General features: G+C 42.4%; 1 protein-coding gene across 3 annotated transcripts in view; it reads left to right on the top strand.

Annotated features, from left to right (window-relative positions):
* The window catches only part of ZNF827 (zinc finger protein 827), a 174,268-nt gene that overhangs the window by 128,013 nt on the left and 19,716 nt on the right, over nucleotides 1-26,539 (top strand). The window lies entirely within an intron of this gene.

The raw sequence follows: 26,539 nt of genomic DNA, 5'->3' as shown, positions 1-26,539 counted from the left end.
TAACAAAAAGAAATGAATTTAAAGAAAACTGCATCTGTCTTAAGAAACTAGATTTTTTTTTAATGCATAAATAACCCTGGGTGCTTAGTCCACTGAATACATCTATGTCATTTTTTATTTTCTTGGGGAACTGGGCATAAACCTGCAGTTAGACCTTTGGGAAATCTTACTGGCTCAAGCTCAATTATATTGCTGACTCTGATGCTCTTAGAATCTTGGGGAATCCTATAAACTGATAAACTGATTCATAAGGAATCCTTTGATGAGCTGGAAAAGCTTCATGCTGCTCAGAACAGAGGCAGAGAATATGTCTCATGGGTCAGATTGTGTGATTGACGTTCTCAAGATGATGATATTAACTGCTCTTAAACTCTATCCATGACACTTTCTAAATCCCGTTGCAAACAGCTGAATTCCAGCATGGCCGCCTTTATTTGTACAATTGAAGAACTAGGAGTGACGGTGATACAGTGTGCTAGTATAGAGTAATTTTCTTTCCCTTCGGAAGGTGGTAACCAGCTTGGGCTCATTTTGTTCAAATTGCTGAGTCTGGGTGAGATTAAAGAGGTTTCTAAAAGGAGGAATTTTAAATCTGTAAAAGGATATTTACTTTAGGTATTGGTTCTAATAGACTTGGACTCTTAAGGTACTTTATCATAACAAAGTAGATAGGATGATGTACCAAGTTAGTGGCTTTCAAACTTTTTGGCAAAAACCTAGAGTAAGTTTCATGTGTTTATGTATGGGTGCATATATGTTAAATGACAATGTAAAATACATATAGATTTGTTAATAAATAGGTAGGTAGGTAAATAGATAGATAGAGATTGAGGTCAATGAAACAATTTTTAACATGTATCATATCTGATATTTTCCAATCTATCTTATTTTATTTCACCCTTTTTTTTAATGCTGGTTGAAACCCACTAAGTTTATTTCATGATGTGCCAGTGGATCACAACCAGAAATTTGAGCATCACTCGGCTAAGGGATAAGGATGCCCAGAGTCCTCTCCCACCTTTCAGTTACCTTTTGGCAGATACAGACTACCACCTTGGTGCCAGCAGCTTTGGTTTTGACTCAACAAGCTGGTTTGTGCCAAACACTCTATGGATCCAAATTTCCATTCTTATTGAGATGATCGGATCACTCCCCAACCAGACCTTTGAAGCTGTGCCCACAACACTAAAAACGAAGAAAACAATTGGAACCAAACCCTTTCCCTGTGTGGGCTGGGAATATTCGGCTCTGTATCTCAAGTAGGAAAGAGAAAGTAATGATGTCTTTACATTTAAGTGAATCTCACTGAATATCAAATATCTCTGAATTGCTTCTCAAAAATCTTATTAAAGTAATGGCAAAGTGAAATTAAGTGGGAAGAAAAAGAAGAGATTTTTTTAAGTTCTGCATTTAGGCATTAAGTGAACTCTTTAGGTCCTTAGTATCTGAAATTCATCTTCGGTCTTGCAATTTCTTGGATACAGGTAACTATGACTGGTTCTTTTTCAGTGTGTTAGATAAAGATAAGTGGCCTCCTCTCCCCAATAAGTTGCCTTTAATTTTTATTCATTCATTCATTGTAATCCTCACCTGAGGGTATTTTTCCATTGATTTTTAGAGAGAGGAGAAGGGAAGAGGAGAGACAGAGAGAGAGAGAAATATGGATGTGAAAGAAACACATTGATTGGTTGCTTTTTTCACATGCCCCAACAAGGACTGGGATCAAGTCTGCAACCCAGATACGTGCCCTTGGCTAAAATCAAATCTGGGACTCTTCAGTCCACAGGCCTACACTTTATGCACTGAGCCAAACCAGCTAGGGCTAACTTTTATTTTTGAAAATAATCTCTTCCTAAGAATAACAGATCATCTTTGCTGCTGTCCCCCTTTCCCATCTCATGCTCCCCTATGAATGGTAAAATGTACAGATTGAAATAATGGAGTGTTTTGGTTGCTGGCAATGATGGATTGCAACAATCAGCTAAGCTTTTAAAAGCATGTGTATTAAAAGTGAAAAGAAGAGATGTTTTGGTTTCCACCAACTCCAGAAATCAGCAAAGAGAGAATTATCTCAAGTAAAATCTAATGTAATTTCCATCCCACCCCATCATCTGCTATGTTGATGAAAGTGAACATCAAATTGATTGGCTTCCCATATCCTGACAATCATTAATTATGTCAAAGGTGCTGGGGTCCTTCCCATTGCGTGCAGAGATCGGAAAGAAACGCAAGGTGACAGCATTTCCTCACCCTGAGTCCCACCTCAGGATAGGTGACGGGCCTGACATATCTCTTTCCAGTGCATGTCTGCCCAACTCTTTCTAATAGGAAAGAGATTTTGAAGATATGATTTGCTTTGAGTGAGCTGATTCCATGGAACAAATGAAAGTCTTCATGGTCAAAATAAATCTTATGTTAAGGATTATGGGGGATACCAAGGTAGGAGACCTTGACAGGTGGGGCTAAAAAAGTTTACATGTTTGAAAATGCCTGCAAATAATTCTCACTTATGCATATGTAATATATAAATGTCTGAAAATATGGTGCTAGCAACATAAAAAAAAGGCTAAAGGAACTGGAAGTTCCTCTTGATTCTGAAAGGGTCAAATTTTCTTCTATCATTAGCGTTTCTATAAAAGAATCCTATTCATACATGGAGGAATTTTTTTTAACTTCACATAGGCAATTATTTCCATCTGAACCTCGGCTAGAGGAAGTTGGACTAATAGTTAAATGTGCTTGGAATTATGCTGGTGACTTTTTTACTACCCCGTGAATTTTCCTATTGAAAGCTCAGTGAACTCCTTAATTAAAAAAATACGAATCAGCTCATGCTCCTTGCCCCTGGTAATCACCAGGGCACCACTGTCCTAGAATGTGTATGAAGGGCCTACCTGTCTGTATCCTGCTAGAATTTAAATAATATAGCCTCTGCTTTCTCAGAATCTTCTAACTAGGACATAAAAGGTGAATGATTCTCAACGAGGAGGTGGGGAGCGTGTGGGGGAGTTGCCTCTAGGGGGCATTTAGCAGTGTCTGGTGATCTTGTCAATCATCATGACTGGGGTACAGGTATTGGAACCCAATAAGTAGGAGCCAGAGATGCTATTAAACATCCAGCATTGCACAGGTCAGTAGTGCTGATGCTGAGAAACCTGCCTCAGGACCAGATACACAAATTAAATGGCATTGCTTCAACTGTGTGTAAACATGTACTTCTAGAAATTTTTCAAGTTTTTAAGTTACAGTTTGGTCAGTTAATAGCTCTGTTAACACTTGTACTTGATTCATAATAAATACTGGGCAAATGTGACACTATTTCAGTATAACAGTGGCCTGAAAAACAAACATTGAACAGGACAGAATCTTGCTCATGAATTATTACAATCTCAGGCAATGGAGAATATACATTATAGAGGGGGGGTCTACTCCCTATAAACTGAGCACACTTTACTTTTTAATTTTTTTATTAATTTGAGAGAGAAAGGAAGGGAGGAGAGAGGGAGGGAGAGAGAGGGAGAGAAAGAAACATGAATTTGTTCCACTTAGTTATGCATTCATTGATTGATTTTTATATGTGCCCTGACCGGGGATTGAACCCTTAACCCTGGCATATAGGGATGACACTCTAATCAACTGAGCTAGCAGGCCAGGGTGTGCATACTTTAAATGATAAAAAAAAAATTTAGATGTATTAAGATATAACTTCTATGCCTGGACGGCTGTTTAAAAAAAAAAAGGCCAAAATAGTGGTGGCTTAAGTAAGGTAGAAGTTGGCTTCTCTCTCATATAGCAGCCACAGCAGTGACTCCAAAGTGGCCAGGCTCCTTCTAGCTCATTGTTCTGCCAATCTTGGCATGTGGCTTCCATTTCATGGCCCAATGCGCCAGCTCCAACTCTCGCCATCACATCCACTTCCTAAACAGCAGCAAGGCAAGAAGGAAGTCGAGGGCATGGCCCTCCTTTTAAGGCCATAACCTGGAGCTTGAGCACATCACTTCTGTTCACATGAATTGCTTTTCAAATGTGGTCTAGAACTTAGTCACGTGGTCACACCTAGCTGTTATGAAGATTGACAGAGTATTTTGCTGGACAGCCATGTGCCCAACTACCCCTCCAGGGTTCCTTTATTAAAGGAAGCAGAGCTGGGATGCTGGAGGACAGCTAGCAGTCTTTGCCTTGGATATCTTATCTTAGGTTAATTCAAGGTCAGGGGCCCAAAAGCTGCTTATTAATTCCAGATGACCTTTGGTCAGGATAGAGGTCACAAGCTGTGACTGTGTCTACAATGGCCTGTTATTTCACTCTGTTACATTAATCCTAAATCACATGAGAGGCAGCAGTAGCTCAGATGCTAAACCACCAGGGTTCAAACCTTAGCTCTGCCACTTAGCTGAGTTGATTTTAGCAAGTTCACTTCAGCTCTCCATGTCTGGATTTTCTCCTTTGTAAATTGCTGATGATGATAGTACCTAACTCCTAGGCTTGTGGGGAAGATTAGTGAAGTAATTCATGTCAAACACTCAGAACAGTGTCTCACATAGTGAACACTGCTAAAAGCTCTAAATGCTGTTATTATTGCACCTGACCAGCTGATTTGATGTCTGCTAATTTGAGCTTAATGTGTTATGGGAAGATGTCTGTTCATTTCATGTAGTTTTAAAATCTCAATAATATATTGTTGCATTGATCTAATTTTGAGGTGTAGCCCCCCACCCCTACCACCAATAAAGTATCAGAATGAAGAATTTGATTCACAATTGGGATTTGCAATTAGGATTTGCAGTCCAAAATTGGGGTTGATGTGAACCTGGGCCAATTCATGAATCAGTGGATTGGCAGCATCTTAGATCTGAGCCACATTGGTGGACAAGCTAGAAATTCAGTGTAGATACCGGATGCCCTGGCTTTGTCACATTTGTTGATTTCTCAACTGATATCACAGATTTCTGGTTTGATTCAACAAGGTTCATTAAACTCAAATAATTGAAGAACTCATAGTGAAAACATTGCCACTCAGACCTACAAATGGCATTAGTTGTCTTATTGACTCTAATATTTCAGACAAGAGGCTCGGTGCACGAATTCGTGCACCAGTGGGGTCCCTCAGCCTGGCCTGTGGGATCAGGCTGAAACCAGCTCTCCAACATCCCCGATGGGTCCCGGATTGCGAGAGGGTGCAGGCCAGGCCTAGGGACCCCACCAGTGCATGATCAGGGCTGGGGAGAGACGTGGGAGGTTGGCCAGCTGGGAAGGGACTGCAGGAGGGCCCCAGGGCATGTCCGGACCATCTTGCTCAGTCCCAATCAGCTGTACCCCAGCAGCAAGCTAACCTACCAGTTGGAGCATCTGCCCTCTGGTGGTCAGTGCACGTCATAGAGAGAGGTTGAGCGGCCTTAGCCTATCATTAGCATATTATGTTTTGATTGGTTGAACAGACGACCAGACACTTAGCATATTAGCCTTTTATTATATAGGATTTCAACATCTTGTAGCAGATGCCCATTCTTCCCTGATGTTCTGCCTCATCAGTTCTAATAAGCAAATGACTAAAAATAAGGTTAGAACATCTTTACAGCATCTGCATGTGTGTATTAGAGAAAATTTTGTCCACTAAAACACACATGAATTGTTAAGTCATTTTATACTTTTACTGGTGTAAATTCTGAAAGCTGGTCAATGCTTTTCCTCTATATGAAGTGATTGAAATGCAAACCACGTACATTGTTGAGTGGGAAGCAGGATTTTCTATAGGCTATAAATACTCTGCTGTGAATGTGAAGTTAGTGAGGACAGCCAAACTGCAGTATTCAAATCTCAGTCTTGATTTTCTTCTCAAATTCCCTTTGGTCCTCACAACATAAAATTTAATAGGATGATTCTACATCCACTTAATCTTAAATTCAGTGAGGAAGAATGATGCTGATCATTATAGTAATTCTTATTTTGCCAACAGAAAATGATAAAGAAAACAATTTCATGCAATCATATGGAAATGAAAATTATTTAGACTGGCCTGTGTCAAAATATTTACTAGATTGGCTGAAATTTTAAGCATGATTCTCTGTCCACTTAATCTTAAATTCAGTGAGGGGGAATGATGCTGATCCATTATAGTAATTCTTACTTTTATCAACAGAAAATGGTAAAGAAAACAATTTCACACAATCATATGAAAACTATTTAGACTGGCCTGTGTCAAAATATTTAGGCCGGCTAAAATTTTAAGCATTTAGAGGGTGTGTGGGTTTAACAACAATAAAATGAGAATTTCCAGAAAAAAATTTTCATTTCTACCACAGAAGAGTCAATCTCTTAAAACTCAACATATTACAATATAATGCTTTAAATTTATTCAGCAGTTGAAGAAACAGGTTTTTGAGTGTTAGTTCCTCCAAACAGAAGAAGAGGGATTCCACTCTTTTTCTTTTTAAAAATAAGTGGATGCAGGAAACAGAAAGGCATAGAAAGAGCAGATGAGCCTGGGGACTGGTAGGCTTACACTGATGAACAGGTCCCAAAGAGAAAGGGGCAAAGTCCTTTTCCTGGAAGGCAGTGGGGGCGAGTGGGGGGGGGGGGAGGGGGCGCGGGATGAGTGCTATCAGTAATCTCTCAAAGTTCAAGGACTTCACAAACCTCTCCTTGGCCAGCTTGATCAACGCATAAGACTCATGTGAGAGACCAGGTGAACAGTTGTAACTTGATAGGAAGATAATCCTCTGGCTAGTATTATATAAGAGCAGTAGAGGGAGTGTTAGTAAAGGTCAGTGTGAAGCTTCCTAAAATAAAGAGTTTACCTTTAAGAGCAAGATCTGCACTTTGTTCTATAGCATCTCTTATGCAACATAGAGAAACTCAGACTCTGACTTGAAACGTCCTCGCTTGACATTGAGATAGGATTTGTTTGTGGGATACTCTTCAAGACCTCCAATTTTTGTTTTGGGATATTCAACTAGGATTCCAATGATTAATAATTGTTGCAAATGAAGTCCCAGAATCGTGTGACTCCTCTGGGAACCTGGTCCTAAGAGCCAGAATTTCTTTACAAAACATATCAGTGCCTTTGACCTTGTCTCTGACTTTGCATGACCCCCAGGATGTGCACCTCTGGTCCGTGTGTGTGGTTCTGCTCAGTGTCTTTGAAAAGGGGACAGCACCTACCACATAGGTAGTTAGGAGGAGCAAATGATATAAGTTATGTCAGGTATATTACAGACCCTCATGCATCGTTAGCTCAATGAATTTTATTATTGGTGCTGTTGCCATATTTCCTGCATGGGTATTAAGAAGATAAATGGGGAAATGATACCAAACTTTCAGAGTTGGTTAGAAATTTTATTTGCTAGTGATGAAATTGGGTGTCCCTCCCACCCTTCTCTCCCCACTGCTCCCTGCTCTTGCCACTCTTCACCCCCCTCCCTCTTCTCCTCCACTCAACCAGTGGTACCTGTTTCATGGGCAACCTTCCAGAGATACCATATGCACAGTCAAGTGAGAAAAATATCTGCCTGTGTCAATAGTTTTGGAACACTTATTCTTAATCAGTTCTCTACTTGAAAGAATAAAGGACCTCCTTTCAAGCTGATAATTGAAATGGGGAAAGGAAATAAGAGTCTCTTCCCTTCATAGTCACAAATGGCAAATTTGTCTACGCTGTGGAATCATATGGTTACATCCTTTCCGATTTAAAATGATATAGATGAAGGACATTTGCATCCTTTTGATAGGGTAGACACTGAGGCCCAAAGCAGTGGTTCAGTGGAGTCACGGTGCAGCTTATTACTGCACTCAGCAAGCCATTTATCTCCATGATTGTTTAACTGTGTGGGCCGAACGTATGGGTGCCCAGAATCAACACCAATTCCCTTTTACATATTTTTATACGATTTATTAGCTGACTGGTGCCAAAGTAAATTGAAAGGGAATTAGAAGCCTCGATTGAGGAGCCATTGGTCAAGACACCCTACTGAGCTGAGCAGCTACAGCAAAGAATTTCAGGAAAATCACAGCTGTTTCCACTTCCCTTCTTTCAAACATACCCTTTGGCCCCCATACGTGAACCTAATCTAATCATGACTCAGCCCATCCCCATTGTCACTTATAGCAAAAATGATTGGCATACTTGTGATTTCCATGGTGCCTAAGTCATGTGGCAATATGATGTATACGTAATGCAGGGAGGGAGATGCAGGCACAGACACTCCCCGAAAGAAGCTGACATTGTTTCTGACATCATTTGGCAGGCATATGTGGTTAACAGACCTCGGCCAGGTTTCATAGTTCACCATTTTGGTTAAACCTGCACTTTGGAAGAAGAAATGGGTGTGCTAGTCCATTTGAAAGCCCTGCCTTCAGAAACACTCTTCCTACTCATGGCCCCCTGCCAGACCAGTATTTGGTATCTGGTTTTACTCAGTGTTCTGTCCTGCTATGGATGACACTGGTTTCCTTAACAGTAGGAAAAACGCTGTGAATTGGGTAGAGACAAGTAAAGAGCTTTCCCCTTGGCCTTTACCTGTGTTGGGTATGTGTCTGCTATTTAAGTGAGAAGTACAGTTACCGCTGGGAGTTTCACCTGACAGCAATAAGTAGATAGTGTCTATAAGACTAGAATGTGACCACATTTCCAGCTCAGAAGACACCAACAGGACCTTGAGGTGCATGTGTACACTGGAAAGGCAGCCAGCCATCCGCTGTTGAAATCAGAATGTGGCAGCATTCCAAATCGAGGAGCATTTGTGAGTTCCCATATTAATATTAAAAGCAAGGATCTTGGTTCATGCATCATTAAGGTTACAAATGTTCACATGCCAAATTGGGAAATAGCAGAAAATACGATTCTCATGGTGACATCTGTTCTCCAGTACAGTACATGTTCTATAATATAGTGTACAGTTTGAAGACTGATTAGTTATGCAAAGCCTTTGGTATGTAGTGTGATTAAGAACCTGAACTTCCGGATGGGGTGGGGGCGGGGTGTGTGTGGGGCTGAGGTGAAGAGGGCACTGAGGGAAGACTGGGTCACTCCCAGTCTGGGTTTGACTGTGTGACTTTAGGCAAGCACTTAGCTGACCCACATTTCAGGTTTCCTGTAAATTAGAAACAATAATGTGCCTTTTCCCTAGTTCACAGAAGTGAATCACAGATTATGCTGAGATGAAGTCTCCAAAAAATGCTGCACCTCCATCATCAAAGTTAGAGATTGTGACTTTCTATTAAGGGGTAAGAAGTGGTGCAACAGGGATAGGCTAGGACTAATAGGCTTTGTCTACTTGCATGTGATTTGCATTAATTGACCTGTAGCATATATCAATGCATGTTTTCTCTCCTTTGCCTAGAATTACTGAAATTTAATCAAACCAACAAATATTTATTGCCTATTATATTTAAGATCAGTGTAAAGAGAGAGTTTAAGAAGAGATGCTTTCAAAGATGATCAAATCAGAATGTATGAGAAAAACACATACATATAACCTACAGTCAGTAATACAGGACAGATAAGTAGAATATATTGCATTTCCACTGTGGAGTAAGATAGTGCCTCCATATATCTGATTCTGTTATTTGATTTTTCTAGAGGTTGATTTGTAACCAAAATATCACATGAATATTTTTGTATTTAATTTATTTGATTTCTTTTTTCAATTTGAAATAGAAGGAAGATACTTTTTTCTTTTTATTTCTCCTTTTGCTCAGCTACTCTGGAGTTGTATCACTGAGTTTTATCTGTTTCTTAACATATCTTTATGCTATCGGATATTTACATTTCTGACTTGTGAACCAAAAATCCATTTCTGACTATTTCAGTCCTTAAATGATTAAATAGAAGTGGTTTCTATTTTTCATGTGGTTATATTGATAATGGAAATGCCCTAACTTTTATTTACAAGTTCAGTTTATCAGAACCCTTCTTGATGGGATATGTGTTTGGAGCAGTTTTAAATTTACATTAAACCTTCCACACTGTTAACTCCATTCTGTTCTTCAACAAGGACATTTTTGTCCAAGGCAACTGATAAAGTTGTACGGGGCGGGGCAAAAGTAGGTTTACAGTTGTTCATGTGGAAAATAATACAAGAATTAATAAATAATACAAGAATAAACTCTGTTTTCCATACTCACAACTATAACCCTATGTTTGCCCTGCCCTGCATTTTCATGAGGCCATAAAATGCAGTGGCACTTGCAACCAAGAAAGAGAAAACTTAACACATGATCTTGGCCTCTTTAGGACCCAGTCCAAAGGAAGGTCATCAACCTATAAAAATCCCAAAGCCAGCAGCTATCCACCTTTTTCTACTGTGACACAGAGATCAATGGTCCTTCATAAAGAGAGGTATCAGGGGAGAAACCAAGATGGCGGCATAGGTAAACACCTAAACTGTTGCCTCTCACAACAATTTCAAAACTACAACTAAAAGACAAAATGGACATCATCCAGAACCACAGGAAGGCTGGCTGAGTGGAAATTCTACAACTAGAAGGAAAGAGAAAAGCACACTGAGACTCAGAGGAACTGCAGGAGGCACAGGTATGAGACGTGCGCGGAGAGGACTAGCAACTGAGTGCTCAGCTGGCTTTCTCAAGCTGGAGGGAGACAAAAGCTCCCACTGCTCTGAACTCCAGTTCCGGGCGAGACTCTGGGGACCCAGACTCATACGGAGTGAAACTGGACTGTCAGGAAAGAGAAAAGCACACTGAGACTCAGAAGAACTATGGAAGGCAGAGGTCCCGAGGCGCACGTGTGCGGAGAGGGTGGGCAACTGAGTACGTGGCTGGCTTTCTCAAGTGGGAGGGAGACAGAAGCTCCCGACTGCACTGAACTCCAGTTCTGGGCGAGACTCTGGGGACCCAGACTCATTCGGGGAGAAACTGGACTGTCTGGCAGCGGGCAAAACTCAAGGGCGGCTTTCTCTTAGAGGTGCTTGCAGCAATTACCACGGGACACTAGACACAGGGGCCTATTAGGTCAGCGCTGACGGGAAACCAATGCTGTCTGCTCCGCCCTGAGACTCCACCCCATTCAAGCTGAGCACAGAGGCTTATGCAAGTCTTCTCCCATAAGGGTGTCTCCAGCACAGAAGTTCTCCCAGCGTAGACACAGCTGATCCTCACAGCCAATTGGGAGGTCAATTCCTCCCAGCAATACCAACAACAATCAAGGCTTAACTACAACAAGACTGTGCACACAGCCCACTAAGGGGAGCACCAAGCGTGTCCACCTCAGGTAACTGGGGAGGCTGAGCCACTGGGCCCTATAGGACACCTAGCACACAAAGCCACTCTATCAACTCAGGTAAGCAGCCAAAATGCGGAGACAAAGAAACAGATCACAAATGCAGAGACGAAGAAATAGATCACAAATGAAAGAAATGGAGGAAAGCAAATGACTGGATATAGAGTTTAAAACCATGGTTATAAGGTTTTTCAAGAATTTTCTAGAAAAGGCCGATAAATTTAGCGAGACCCTCGAGGATATGAAAAAGGACCAACTAGAAATTAAGCATACACTGACTGAAATAAAAAATATTATACAGAGATCTAATAGCAGACTAGAGGATCACAAGAGTACAGTCAAAGATTTGAAATACAAAGAAGCAAAAAACACTCAACTGAAAAAGCAAAAAGAAAAAAGAATCCAAAAATATGAAGATAGTGTAAGGAGCCTCTGGGACAACTTCAAGCGTACCAACATTGGAATTATGGGGGTGCCAGAAGTAGAGAGAGAGAGCAAGATACTAAAAACCTATTTGAAGAAATAATGACAGAAAACTTCCCCCACCTGGTGAAAGAAATAGACTTTCAAGTCCAGGAAGCGCACAGAACCCCAAACAAAAGGAATCCAAAGAGGACCACACCAAGACACATCATAATTAAAATGCCAAGAGCAAAAGACAAAGAGAGAATATTAAAAGCAGCAAGAGAAAAACAGTTAGCTACCTACAAGGGAGTACCCATACGACTGTCAGCTGATTTCTCAACAGAAACTATGCAGGCCAGACAGGAGTGGCAAGAAATATTCAAAGTGCTGAATAGCAAGAACCTACAACCAAGATTACTCTACCCAGCAAAGCTATCATGCAGAATTGAAGGTCAGATAAAGTGCTTCACAGATAAGAAAAAGCTAAAGGAGTTCATCATCACCAAACCAGTATTATATGAAATGCTGAAAGGTATTCTTTAAGAAGAGGAAGAAGAAGAAAAAGGTAAAGATAAAAATTATGAACAACAAATACATATCTATCAACAAGTGAATCTAAAAATCAAGTGAATAAAAAAAATCTGATGAACAGAATAAACTGGTGAATATAATAGAATCAGGGGCATAGAAAAGGAGTGGACTGCCAATCCTCAGGGGGAAAGGGGTGTGGGAGGTGCGGGAAGAGACTGGACAAAAATCATACACCTATGGATGAGGACAGTGGGGGTGGGGTAAGGGCAGAGGGTGGGGTGGGAACCAGGTGCAGGGGAGCTATGGGGGAAAAAAGAGGAACAATTGTAATAATCTGAACAATAAAGATTTATTAAATTAAAAAATAAAAATAAATTAAAAAAAGAGAGAGGTAACAGCCTGCGGATTCATCTAGAGCTAAGTTTGCTGTAAGGGACCATGGTGTGCATACTCTGCCAGGTTGCATATCCTGGGTCCAGATCAGCTCGAACTCTTACCAGCTGTGTGAAACCAGGTTAATTCCTTCATCACTCTGATCTCTGATTTCCCTAATCTACAAACAAGGATAAAAATGAGACCGACCTTAGCATGTTATTGTAAGGATTAAATGAAATCCTATTTAATAAAGACAGAATATGCAAATTGACCATAACTCTGAGACAAAGATGGTGGTGCCCACAGCCAATAAGGAGGGAATATGCAAATTGACATGACAAGGTGAGAGGTGGAAGGCGGCTCCAGGCCGGAGCGAAGGTGGTGCCAGCAGCCAGGGGAAGGAAGGCCTATTATTGCACGAATCTTCGTGCATCGGGCCTATAAATAAAGGCCTTAGCCTTCAAACAGTGCCTGGAACAAAATAAGTGCTAAGTCCATCTTAGTTACTCATACGCATAGTTCCTCTTTCAGCTACATCATATTTATCCCCCATTAAAAAAGAGTACATGGAGCCCCAGCCGGTTTGGCTCAGCAGATAGAGCGTTGGTCTGTGGACTGAAGGGTCCTGGGTTTGATTCCGGTCAAGGGTACATACCCAGGTTGCAGGCTCGATCCCCAGTAGGGGGCATGCAGGAGGCAGCTGATCAATAATTCTCTCTCATCAATGATGTTTCTCTCTCTCTCTCCCTCTCCCTTCCTCTCTGAAATCAATAAAATGTGTGTGTGTGTGTGTGTGTGTGTGTGTGTGTGTGTGTGTGTGGAGTACATGGATATTCACATTCTTGACAGTGACATGATTATGGAGGTAGCCTATTTTATTTATTTAAAAATAAAATGTTTGCCAACTGGGTTACTTATTATTACTGGTGACAAATGACCAAGCGTGATTATTCTGACGCGCTTTCATAGGAAAATACTAACAATCCTTTCCCTCCTCTAAGAGCTAACATGATATTTTCCAATCTTATATCTTTGATCCCTGCCTGAGGAAAAGTAATTAAATAAGCCAATAAAGAGAAATCTCCAGCATATGAAAACATATAACTCTGCTTAATCAAATAGATAGTATTTCCTGGTCAAGGAGAAAAAATACTTTTGATCAATGTTACCTTAAAATGTTAAATCTGCCATCAACTAATGTACATTTTATATTGTGCTAAAACCCAAGGTCAAGAGAAAGGCAAAACAGAAGAGTTAAAGTGTCTGTTAGTGCAGAATTCAATAGATAAGGAGCAGAGAGAGGAAGAAGACTGAAATTTTGAAACTGGATGTAGTCACACAAGAATATTGCAGTGTCTGGGAGCTGATAAAGGCTTTAAGGAAATTTAGAAATCTTTAAAGGGATGGATGATATAATCAAGGCTTGTCCATAAGAAAAGAGGACTAGAATAATTGAGAATGCCAGTGGATTTTGATCTTAGTGAAGAAAGGGCAGAAGCCCTAAGGGCTTACTTGAATAATATTAGGAACATAGCACATCATATAATTTTAGGAGTAATGGACATTAAAATTTTAGTATTTTAGACAGTCTGAATTTTCCTATTTTAGAGTATGTTTGGAAACGTTAAATTCTCTAACAAGGGTGATTTTCTGTTTTCATTTAGCTCATTCATTTCCTCATTTATTTCATAAATTTTTACTGAGAACCTAGTTCAGCAATAAACCTGGGGAAGAGAAGTAGTTCTCTTGTTTGTCCAGATAGTGGTAACGTCTACTCTCAAGAAGTTCTCATATGTGCCCATCTATACTAATAAAAGGGTAACATACTAATAAGACCGGGTCAACCAGCCATCTTCCAGACGTCTGACTTCCTTCCAGACAAAGCCATGGTGGTGGGGGCCAAGGCAAAGGCAGTTAGGGGTGATCAGGCCGGCAAGGGAGAGCAGTTGGGGGTGAGATCAAGCTGGCAGGGGAGCAAGGTAGGGGCGATCAGGCCGGCAGACAGAGGGGTTAGGGGTGATCATGCAGGCAGTCAGGCGAGTGGTTAGGAGCCAGTCATCCCAGATTGCAAGAGGGATGTCTGACTGCCGGTTTAGGCCTAATCCCTGTGAGATCAGGCCTAAACCAGCAGTTGGACATCCCCCAAGGGGTCCCAGATTGGAGGGGGTGCAGGCCGGGCTGAGGAACCCCCCTCCGTGCATAAATTTCATGCACCAGGCCTCTGGTACTTTATAATAATCTCTAGAAGGAAACTTTTGAATTTAGAGCTCTCCCATCACTTAATACAGCCATCAGATAGCTCCACACTTGAATGCCGGTTCCTTTTCTTTCCTGGGAAAAGTTGAAAGAACAGCCATTATAGGATCTGACTCTGAAGCAAGTGAAAGCTAATCTGAAAGCAGTTTTGTAATTAAAATGGACATAGTTGGTGCTCAGGTTTTTGATATGCAGAAACCCGCCAGTGTCAAAACCTAGAAAGAAGACAAGAGGAACTGGGCAACAGAAGTGAGATGGAGGCTCCAAGTTCCACGGTTCTCTTCCCATCTAGGTCCTGAAAGCATTTGGGTTGCCCCAATGAAGCCCACTTTAAATTTATGTGATCATAGACATTCTTCTTTATGCCTGTTGAATACAGGGCAATCAGGAGTAGAACAAATCAAGATTGCAGCAGATAGATTTGTCTCTGGTGAAATAAATCAGAACTCTTAGAGTTTCTTCTTTGATTTTCTAGTATCCTATCTAATAAAGAGGAAATATGCTAATCGACTGTCATGCCCTCAAAGATGGCGGCATGCATAGCCACAAGATGGCAGCACCCAGTCCCCTTAGCCCTGCTGGGGCGGCAGGGGTGTGGCACGGCCGGGCCCGCCCCCAGGCAGGTCTGGCTGCTCCGCTCGCCTGCCTCCGGAGTCCCCCAGTCCCCTCAGCCCCCCAGCTGCCCAGGGCCAGCCTGAGGCATAGGTAAGCCTCGGATGTCAGCTGCCCAGGCACCCAGGGTGGGCCTGAGGTGTAGGCAAGCCTCGGATGGTGGCTGCCCAGCTACCCAGGGCGGGCCCGAGGCACAGGTAACTAGGGCCAGCTGAGGCTTGCACTGCCTGCAGTGGCAGCAGCAGAGGTGTGATGGGGGCGTCACCTTCCCCTGATCTCCAGGTCGCCTCCCACCCTTGAGTTGCTCCCAGACTGTGAGAGGTGGCAGGCCGGGCTGAGGGATCCCCCTCCAGTGCATGAATTTTCATGCACTGGGCCTCTAGTAATAGATAACGTAACAAAGAGTTAAGGCGTTGGAGTCAGACAGATTTGGGTTTGGGGTAGACTGCCGCTTACCAGCTGGATGAAACTTCATTGTTCAACCTCCCTGAGCCTGATACTCTTTTTTTTTTTTTTTTTTTTGTAAAATGGGAATGGTAATAATAGTATCTAACACATAGTGCTGTTATAAGGTTAAATATAATATTTGGAAACTGCATAGTACAGTGCCTAGTACAATGGTAAATCCTCATAAACATAAGCTATTGTTTTAATTATGCATTATCCCCTTAATATACTCTTAACAAACTGGTATTATTTTGCATAATGGAGATAAACTGAAAATGGAGTGAAACTAGTTATATACTTTAAGCCTGTATCTGTTAGAATTATATTCAACTTAACCACAGTGACTTAACCAAATGGGGCTCTGTTTTTTGTTTTTTTGTGTGTGTTTTTTCACATAATAAGGAATTCAGAAGTAGGCAGTATAGGGCCGGTGCAGCAGCATGAGGTCCCAGCCGCCTCCTAATTTTCTGCTCTACCACCCTTATCAGATGGCTCTCATCTCCATGGGTGAAGAGGGCTGCTCTACCACCTGACATCCAAGGAAGAAGAGCCCAGGGTGAAAGGCCTTTATTCAAAACTTTTTTTTTTTTCAGGAAGTGGGGAGTGTCAGAGCCTCTATCCCTAGGAACGCCCATCTGTATACCTCATTGGCCAGAATTGTGTTTCATTGCTGGCCTTTAACAACAGTAGAAGCTGGGAAGACACAGTCATGTTTTAAACTGGGCTCATTGCCACCCTAAAAAAATAACTGTAGCTTTGTTGAATATTGAATAAACCACCAGCTGAATCTGCCACAAAGCCACAAGAAATACCCAGCTCCCAAGCCTGATGGTTTTCTAGCAAAGATTTATAAATGTCCTCAACACTGGGACATTCTGAGGGCATTTGCTAAGACTTTAAGTCCTACGATCATCATTGATCTACGTAACTGACAAGATAATTACCAAAGCCCTTTCAGTGTGACTCCTGAATCACTATTGTGAGTTTACTTCTGTGTTTCAATGTAAAATTAGGTTGCCATGTAGTTCAACAATCATGATCTTGGTGATGTGACTGTCTCATTTATTCAGTAAACATTTCTTGAGGATCCACTGATCTTAGAAACACTAGTAAAGGGAAAATGTAGAAGCAACATCCGAAATCCCAGTGGATATTTTTAAGGGTTAAGTTATATAAAGGTGACAGACATCAGTTGGCCTAGATTCTGGCAGTGATGACCCATGTTTGGATGTTTAGAGCAGTTCCCTGAAGTTCTCAAGTTCTCTATCATCAGCCTCGCTGCACTTCAGAGTACCAAGTCTTAGCCATTTTCTAGAGGATTACAGGTTTTCTTCCATTGATTTTAAATGGCCTGTGTATAAAATCAGATGTGGAAAACTTTTCTGGTTCTTTACCAGTTTAACGGATTAAAAGCCAATCAGTAATGATTCGTTGAAGCTAACTGTTGCCCTGCACTAAGCAAAACATGTTGTCCAACTTTTCTGGGTTAATCTCAGGATGTTTGCTAAGAACCAATTCCACAAACCTATTTGGTTGTAGACTTTGGCATTGATTTCTCATGACTGAGAGGAGCTTGAATGAGACAGTGGGACAAGTACTTAAGTTCTCTGGGCCTCGGTTTTCTTATTTTTAAGAAGAGAACATTTAACAAGAGGATCCTTAAGGTTCCTGCCTAACTACTAAGGTTCAGGGCAGAAAGAAGACTGAGTTGCTGTGGAAACCTTGATTCTGTTACTCAGCCTTGTAAGTTGTGGGGTGTGAGAGGCTCTGGACTTTCATGCCTCGATTCCATCCTCATAGAGATAAAGGAGTTGAATTCTAAGAAATCTGAGTCCTCTGCTTGATCTAATGTTCTGTCAAGTAAAATTCCAGAGAGCTCCCTCTCAAATTCTACCAGATGGGTTCATTTTATGAAAATTCTTGGAGAAATGCTTGATGGGTTTCATCTTCCCAGGACCTATGCATGGACTTTGCTAAGTTTGTTAAGCATTAAAGTTTGAAATGAGCCCAAAGAAGATCAAGGCTGTGAACTCTTTTATGTCTAAGAATCTCCACCCAGTGTTTCTAATTGGGCGCAGATTCACAAAAACTATTGCTGAATTCTGCGATCTCGGCTGTTCTTTGAATTGGCATCTTGACCGGCAGAAAATCCCATACTTTGGAAGAGTGTTTGGGATGGTCTTTCATAGGTATCTGGTTACACCAAGACCTGCAGAGAGGTGGTCATAAGGAACCTAATAATAGATCTGTTAGGACCCACCAAGTTATCCTAAATTAAAGTGACCCTTAAAAAGAAGGGGGAAAATTGTATGCATATAGAAAACTTAACCCCCCAAAAGTCTTTAATCACAGCTACTCCTGCACTCACAAGCAGCGCTCAGAAGGCAGTGCCTTGTTTCCAGCAGAGGCCCCGCAAAGCCCATGAAACCAGAAGATAGAGCCGGTAGCGACAGGGTCTAGCCAGCAAATCTCATGCTCTGCCCAGAACTGGCCTGATAGGTTCTAACCTAGCCGAGGATTTCAGGATTTCAGTTGCAGTGTGCCTTGAAACTCTCCAGGCTTGCTAATGAAAGAAAGAAATGATCAAAATACCATCTGTCACAATGGAAAACCCAAGCGGCTCCCAAACCTCTTCCTCAATGAGCAGCCGATGCGGACTTAGTCAATCTGGACCCTTATTTGTGCGCTGAGGTCACCGTTTGGCCCATCTTCTGCTTACGGCTCTAACCAAATAAAGCCTTCCCTCTCTGCACTTCCCTTGCCAAAGTCAGGTTGAGAGATGGTTCTTTGAGAGGATTGTCTTGGCAGGAGATATAGGGATCTTCTCACACAGCAAAACACATCAACAAAGCCAAATGATACACGTCAGGGGGCTAAGTGATGTTAAAAATTGAAAAAGCAAACTACAGTCCTTACCTTTGCACCCATTGTCTTTTTTGTTTGATTTGCTATGGTTGGGGAGGAGGGGGCTGTTTTTGTTTGTTTGTTTTTCTGTTTTTGTTTGTTTTTGTGTGTTTTTTTCCAACAAAACTCCCCAAATGTCAATGAAAGGTCCAAGGTATCTTTCTTCAGTAATAACTAGTTTATCTCAGAAGGGATTTGCTTTTAGGATTCTCCTATGTGATCTTCCTCTTTGTTCCTTGTATTTTTGCTATATTGCAGTTTCTAACTTCTCTGTGGCTGGAAATATCCTAGGCTGGCACTTTTGAGAAGAGAGACAGAAAGAAATCCTAGTGTCTGTGAACTGTTGCTAAATCTGCACATGTCCACTTGTAACCAAGAATATTCAACTCAGAGCCAAAGAACAGGAGGAGAAGAAAAACCCCTTCCTGGTTCGTTGTAGACTTTGGCGTTGATTCCATGGGCCTTGGAGGAGTTTCGGTGAGACTGTGGGTCTAGCCTCTGCTCTCCCAGAATCACTAGCCTGGTTCCCTGAGGCAGTTACTTAAGTTCTCTGGGCCTCCGTTTCCTTATGTGTGAGAAGGGAACATTGAACAAGATGATCCTGAAGGTTCCTCCCTGAACTAAGGTTTGGGGCAGGATGGTGACTTAGTTACTGCGGAAACCCTGATTCTGTTAGTCAACACTTTACAAGTTGTGGGGTGCCCTGGGGTGGGAGAGTCCTGGAATTTCATGCCTTGGTTTCATCCTCAAAGAAATGAAGGAGCTGGATTCCAAGAATACTTGATCTAATATTCTTTCAAGTCTGTCAAACTTCCTCCCAGATTCTACCAGATGGTTTATTTCATGGAAATTTTTGGAGAAATTCTTGATGGGTTTCATCTTCCCAGGTTCTGTACATGAAATGAGACTTGTCCCCTTGGATCGCGATGTCATAACAGGCAGAGTTTGGAATACCCTCTCTTGGTTATTAAGCCTCCTCATTATGAATGAGGGGCCTCAGTTCACTATAAAGGGGAAGAGCTATGTTGGGACTGCTAATACACCTGTGTTGGGTGACTCTCCTTATGCTCTGTTCCTGTTTCCCCAACTGCACAATGGGGACAAAGTGCTTGCCCCGGTGAACACACTGACTTCATATAAAACAAGAACCTGTTTAAGGAAGAAGAAAATCCCTAAATGACATTCAAAGCAAAGACCATAGGTAGAAAAATAGAGAGACAGACACCTGTTCAGATAATACCAAATAGGAATTTATGGATATCCCAGGAATCAGAGTATAAGAGTATGAAGAGAAATAAAATGCTTATAGGAGACAAATCCTCTGAAACTCTGTATAAAATAAAATACAGGGGTGGGGGGAAAAGTAGGTTTATAGTTCATATGAAAAAATAACACAATCCTATATAATAAAGCCTAATATGCTAAGTGTCTGGTCATCCAGTCGGCCATTCAACCAATCAAAGTGTAATGTGCTAATGATATGTGCTAAGGCTGCTCAACCTCTCACTATGACCACCAGGGTGCAGACACTCTGACCAGTAGGTTACCTTGCTTTTGGGGTCCGGCCAGTGGGGACTGAGTGAGATGGGCCAGACACGCCCTGGAGCCTTCCCATGGTCCCTCCCCTGCCCCAGTCATGCACCAGTGGGGTCCCTCAGCCTGGCCTGTGCCCTCTCGCAATCCAGGCTTAGGGACCATCCTCCCTCCCCCGCTGAGTGCACAATTTTTGTGCACTGGACCTCTAGTCATTAACAAATAATACAAGAATAAACTCTGTGTTTCATGTACTCACAACTATAAACCTACTTTGCCCACATCTGTATTGGCTTTAGAAAAGTATTGTTATACTAGTAAAAGCAATGAAAAATACACAGCAAGAAAACCACCAACAAAATGAAAAACCAGCCTATGGAATGAGAGAAAATATTTGCAAATTGTATATCTAGTAAGGAGCTAATATCCACAATATCTAAGGAACTTAAACAATTCAAGAGAGGGGGAAAAAACAATTCAGTTAAAAAATGGGCAGAAAATCTGAATAGACATTTTATCAGAGAAGACATACAAATGGCCAACAGGCATATGAAAAGATGCTCAACATCACTAATCATCAGGGAAATACAAATCAAATCCACAATGAGATATCACTTCAGATCTATCAGAATGGCTATTATAAAAAAGACAAGAAATAACAAGTGTTGGTGAGAATGTGGAGAAAATAGAACGCTTATACACTGTTGGTTGGTATAGAAATTGGTGCAGCCACTGTAGAAAACAATATGGAGCTTCCTTAAAACATTAAAAATAGAACTACCATATGATATAGCAATTACACATCTGGGTATTTATCCAAAGAAAATTAAAACACTAACTTGAAAAGACATATGTACCCCCATGTTAACTGCAGCATTATTTACAGCAGCCAAGACATAGAAGCAACCTAAGTGTCCATCAATGAATGAATGAAGGAAGAAATTTTATATATATATATATGTAGTGGAATATTATTCCACCATAAAAAAGAAGGAAATCTTACCTCTCTAGTGGGAATGAGCAGAAAAAAGGGCAAGTTGTGAGTATTTGTTGGGTTAACCAATGAAGTGTCTGCCAGAGAGCTTGTGTTGAAGAGAATAATCTTGTGGCTTGTTATTAGGAAGAAGTAAGATATGGAACCTTGGGGGTAAGGCTCATGATTGCAGACATTTCCTCTAATAAAGTCATTAAATCAAGGTTCTTGTGTTGAGTTAAAACACCTATTCAGAAGGCAAATAGCCCTATTTTTCACCCAGAATTGGCCATAAACCTTAACTAGTGCTATTTCCAGGCCTCAGTCTTCCCCACCATAAAATAAGAATAATGTTTATTCTAGGCCTCATTTGAATCCTTTTAAATCATTCATTTATTCAACAACTATATACTACACACCTACTATGTATCAGGCACCATGTTAATGCTGAAGACACAAATAAATAACAGAACCTTTCCCTGGTGACTCCCATTCTAATGGGAAAGGGAGGCCAGGGGCATATTTATTGAACACTGCTGCGTGTTGGACTATGGTGGGAGCTTTATATTAAAAAGATGTATATATGATATATATGCTATGCAAACAAGTAATATAATAGGTAGAGTGGTGCAATAGAAGTATTTATAAAAGTGCTTTGGGACAGAGTAGGGGAAATGACTCATCCTGCCCCGGGAATTGGGAAGGCTTTACCAAGGCGATGAAATCGGAGATAGGGCTTGAAAATGAGCCAGACTTTGCTGGGCTGGGGACTAACTCCTGGTGCAGGCATAGCTGACTCACAAGCATTGATGGCTTCAAAGGGCCTAGTGTGTTCCCAACGGGGCGAGTAGCTCGCTCTGCTGAGCCTTCACTGGTGGGAGGTACTGTGGGATGCTGAAGGTGATGGTTGTAGCCAGGTGGTGAGGGGCCTCAGAAGCCAGGTGAAGGAGTTGGGCCTTGGGGAGCCATTGGCATACAGGACAGGACCTGGTCAGATTTGTGCCTCAGACAGATCGTGCTGGAACCTGTGAGAATGGGCTTCTGGAATGGAGGGAGGCTGGGAGCAGAGAAGCTGTTTGGGAGGATTTTGCAAATATCCTGGTGAGAGATGATGACTCAATGAAGGGACTAGGGCTCCTTTTTTATTTTATTTTTTCCTAGTTTCCAAAATTTATTGAAAATCAAAGAATAGAAAAACTTTACATAAAAATATGTCAATTTTAGCTTCCACATTGCTGTCCACACACACACAATTGAAGGATGATATCTTTTTGTTATACCTGCAGCATGTGACCTCAGTGACCCCAGGGGTAGCCAGGCTGATTTATCAAAGCATTGTTTTGATTACACACTGTTTTGATTACAGCACTGTGATGGAGGTGGAGCATGGTGCCTGTGAGCTTTAAAATGTGCAACCAGCCAGGCTGGTGTGACTCCGTGGTTGAGTGTTGGCCCATGAACCAGGAGGTTGTGGTTTGATTCCCCCATCAGGGCACATGCCTAGATTGTGGGCTTGATCCCCAGTAGGGGCATGCAGGAGGCAACTGTTCAATGATTCTTTTTCATCATGGATGTTTCTCTCTCTCTCTCTCTCTCTCTCTCTCTCTCTCTCTCTCTCTCTCTCTTCCTCTTTCTGCAATCAATAAAAACATATCTTTTTTTTTAAATGTAGAGCCACAGGACACTCACCACTGCCCCACAGTGGTCTCTTTACTGTAGGGTTACCATCAATATTGCTCATGCACAGAGATTAGAACAGGCCTGCATATCAGCTTTATAAATATGTCTTCATCAATAGGTTCTAGTTTAAATATTTGAAAATAGTTTTGAAAACTTTTGATCATCAAGACCCGGGGACAAAACATGCCCCTCTTTTCTGGAATGCCTCCTCCATGCGAGAGCAGCCAGCTGGAGGACCCGCGGTTACAGCTGGCTGCTCTCGGTGACAATGGGGCCAGTCCTGTTTCAAAAAGGCAGACCATGGACGTTCAGAAGCTTGACCTTGCTGCGTGCACATCACAGGTCTCACCCTAGAAATAGACAGACAGCTTGGGTGGCTGGTTGGACGTATTGAAAGACAGAGAGGAAGGAATCAAAAAAAAGATTCTGAGATAAGATCGACAGCCTCTGATGAATGATTGGATGGGTTAAAAGACTGAGCGGGAGGAATCAAAAAAGTGACTGAAGTTTCTCATGTGGCATTTGGGTGGTGCCATTCACAGGAAATGTGGGAGAATGCGGCATCTGCTGAGCTGCATTCCTGCTCCGTGAAAAGAGGAATGGGCCTTTTACTTCAGTACTTGTTTCGTCTCCGTAATACTCTTCCCACAGCTTCATCCAGCTGTGATTTCAAATTCGTGCTCTGGGATAAGGATCCCAATGGCTGTGGTTGCCTTGTGCCTGTGAAGTGAAAACAGGTGTCTGTAGTGAATGCAGACAGCAAGCGGGGAGAGAGCTGTTCCTTGGACCAGGCTTGGGGTCCAGGCACAGGGAGGTGGCCAATCGGCCATGTATGCCCTCGTGGTGGCTCTGGCCTGCTCAGCACTGCTTCAGGCTGTTCTTTCTGCTTCGCTGAAGCACAGCCTTCATAGTTTTAATAGTTTTTTAAGGCCAGTGGAAGGGATTGGACTTTTCATGATGCTTCAACTTCTCAAGTGCATGACTAATACTTGAAAGAATTAAGAGACTTCTTTATTTTGAATTGCATCTACTTGTTTGGTATGAGGCTCAATTAATTAATTCTTGTTGTGAATGTATTGGAAGACCCTGTACCCTCTTGACCTCTCCTTGTAATTAAGACTATCATCCTGCTTTGAAGCACTGTTTTGATTACACACTTTAAAGAAACTTCTAAAACACCCTCTCATCACTACGTGGCTGAAATGCCCACCGCTTGAACTCCAGGACAGTCATCTCAGAGTGGTTCTTGTCCCCAGCAGGTCAACGGCCCCTCTTTTCACCTTCCTTCCCCACCGCCCCCCCCCCCCTGCAATCCTGCCCCTTCCCCTTTGGAAGTTTTCATTCACATATTCCAACTTTAATAAGACTAGCTCTTGTTTCTGAGTTCCAAAGAGCAGTGTTTTAACAAACACAGCTCAGTCAATCAATGGACCTTATCATCGTTGGCATTGCTGGCAAGTGCCTCACAGCAAACATTATTGCAATCTCACCGTCATTCCATCACTCCCCCGCCACCCCTCCCTTTCCAAACACACACTGGATTTGTTTCTCCTTTCCTTAGATTATACTATCTGGCAAGTCTGCATTCAAATAAAAATTGATCCAGTCACAGTTTTAACTAAATTGCATGAAATGAAGTTCTTTGTTCTGAAGTTGTCTCTGACTGGTGGCCTGAGAATTTCATCTGCTTGGATCTTATGAAAAGTCTTTCCACTGTGTAATTATCACCACGTGGTGCCAGCTTTATAAAGCAGCGCTGTGCTTTAAGAAGATTCACAGTAATTTACTGAGGTAAAGGGCAAGATAATAACCCAGTAAATTATTTGTCTTCTTCAAAGTAAGGCCTAAAGGCCTTTTAGTGACCAGGCAGCTGTCCTCATGGGAGCATCCTCTTCCCTCTTTTTGGTACTTTCTCTGTCACCTGTCTTCTTATCTATATACAGTAGGTCCTCGCGTTACGTTGGAGATCCGTTCCTACGGCACAACGTAACACAATTTTCGCCGTAAGTCGGAACCCACCTACATAAGCACCTACGTCACTCACATGGAGCACATACACAGCAGTAAAGAAGTGAAACAGTAAACAAAAATTAAAAGAAAGATAACAATTCCTGACCTTTACTTGTGGTAAATAAATAATAAAAAACATAAAGCACATATGTATATACGCTGAAATGATGGAACATTTTTTTTTTTTTTAATTTGAGATGGTGATGTAACCACAAAACAATGTACATCGAGTCTGATGTAACCCAAGGACTGGCTGTATATAAAAGCCTAAGTGACCATTTGACCGCTTGACCACTCCACTGATAGCTATGATGCACATAGACGACCAGGGGGCCGACACTCAACGCAGAAGCTGCCCCCTGGTGGTCAGTGCGCTCCCACAATGGGAGCGCCACTCAGCTGACCAATGGGCGCTAGATGCCGGGCTCATGGCTGGTGAGCACAGCTGCGGTGGTAGCACAAGTCTCTCCCACGGACACTCCCCCTGCGTGCCCCTCCCCCATCCGGACTGGGACTGGGATCGGGACCAGCAGTGGGACTGACTGGGCGCAAGCCCACTGCCGCTTCTTGGTCATGGGTGCGCCAGTATCATCCTTGGACAGGCACACAGAGACTGCAGCGGGGCAGCAGCGAGCCTACTGAGCGGTGACAGTGATAGGCACAGCGGAACCGGAATGAGCAGGAGCAGCATGGCGCCTGCCCAGGCTCAGGCTCTTCCCTGGCTGCCTGCCTCTTCGTGCACTACTACAACCCTCAGGGGACATAAATTTCAGCTGACCCCCACAGGCCAGGCTGAGGGACCCCATGGTGCACGAATCCGTGCACCAGGCCTCTAGCATTATTATAAAAGGACTAGATGCCCGATGCATGAGATTCATGTACTTTGGGGCGGGAGGGGTGTCCCTCAGCCCAGCCTGCACCCTCTCGCAGTTCGGAAGCCCTTGGGGGATGTCTGACTGACGGCTAGGCCATCCTTAGTGCTGCCATGAGGTGGGATAGGCTCCCGCCACCACAGCTGCACTTGCCAGCCATGAGCCCGGCTTCTGGCTGAGCGGCGCTCCCCCTGTGGGAGCACACTGACCACCAGGGGGTAGCTCCTGTGTTGAGTGTCTGCCCCCTGATGGACAGTGCACATCATAGCAACCAGTCATTCCGCCATTCGGTTGATTTGCATATTAGCCTTTTATCATATAGGATAATCTGTTGGAGTTCAGTGAGAAGAAATAAGTTTGAGAAAATTCAAGGTAATCCTATGGATGCTGATGAGAAAATAATTTTTTTTAAGTTGATAGAGAACATATTAACATCCACTTATTTCATTTATGGCTGTGAATTATAGACAGATAACTTGTGGTGCTCACCGTTTTCTGAACGTAATGAAACCTTGGGATAAATTCAGGTTGTGCAATCTTGCATTAGGGAGTTTTTTGTGGAAGAGTGTTTTAGTGTGTTCATGCTGCTATAACAAAATACCACTGACTGGCAGCTTATAAACAACCTAGATGTATTTCTCACAGTTCTGAAGGTTAGACGCCTAAGGTCAGGGTGCCAGTGTGGCCATGTGACCTCTTCTGGAT

The sequence above is a fragment of the Plecotus auritus genome (genome assembly GCF_963455305.1).
Source record: "Plecotus auritus genome assembly, chromosome: 6".
NCBI lineage: Eukaryota > Metazoa > Chordata > Mammalia > Chiroptera > Vespertilionidae > Plecotus > Plecotus auritus.
Note: the sequence above shows the minus strand (reverse complement) of the source record. Positions and strands in the feature narration are given on the sequence as shown.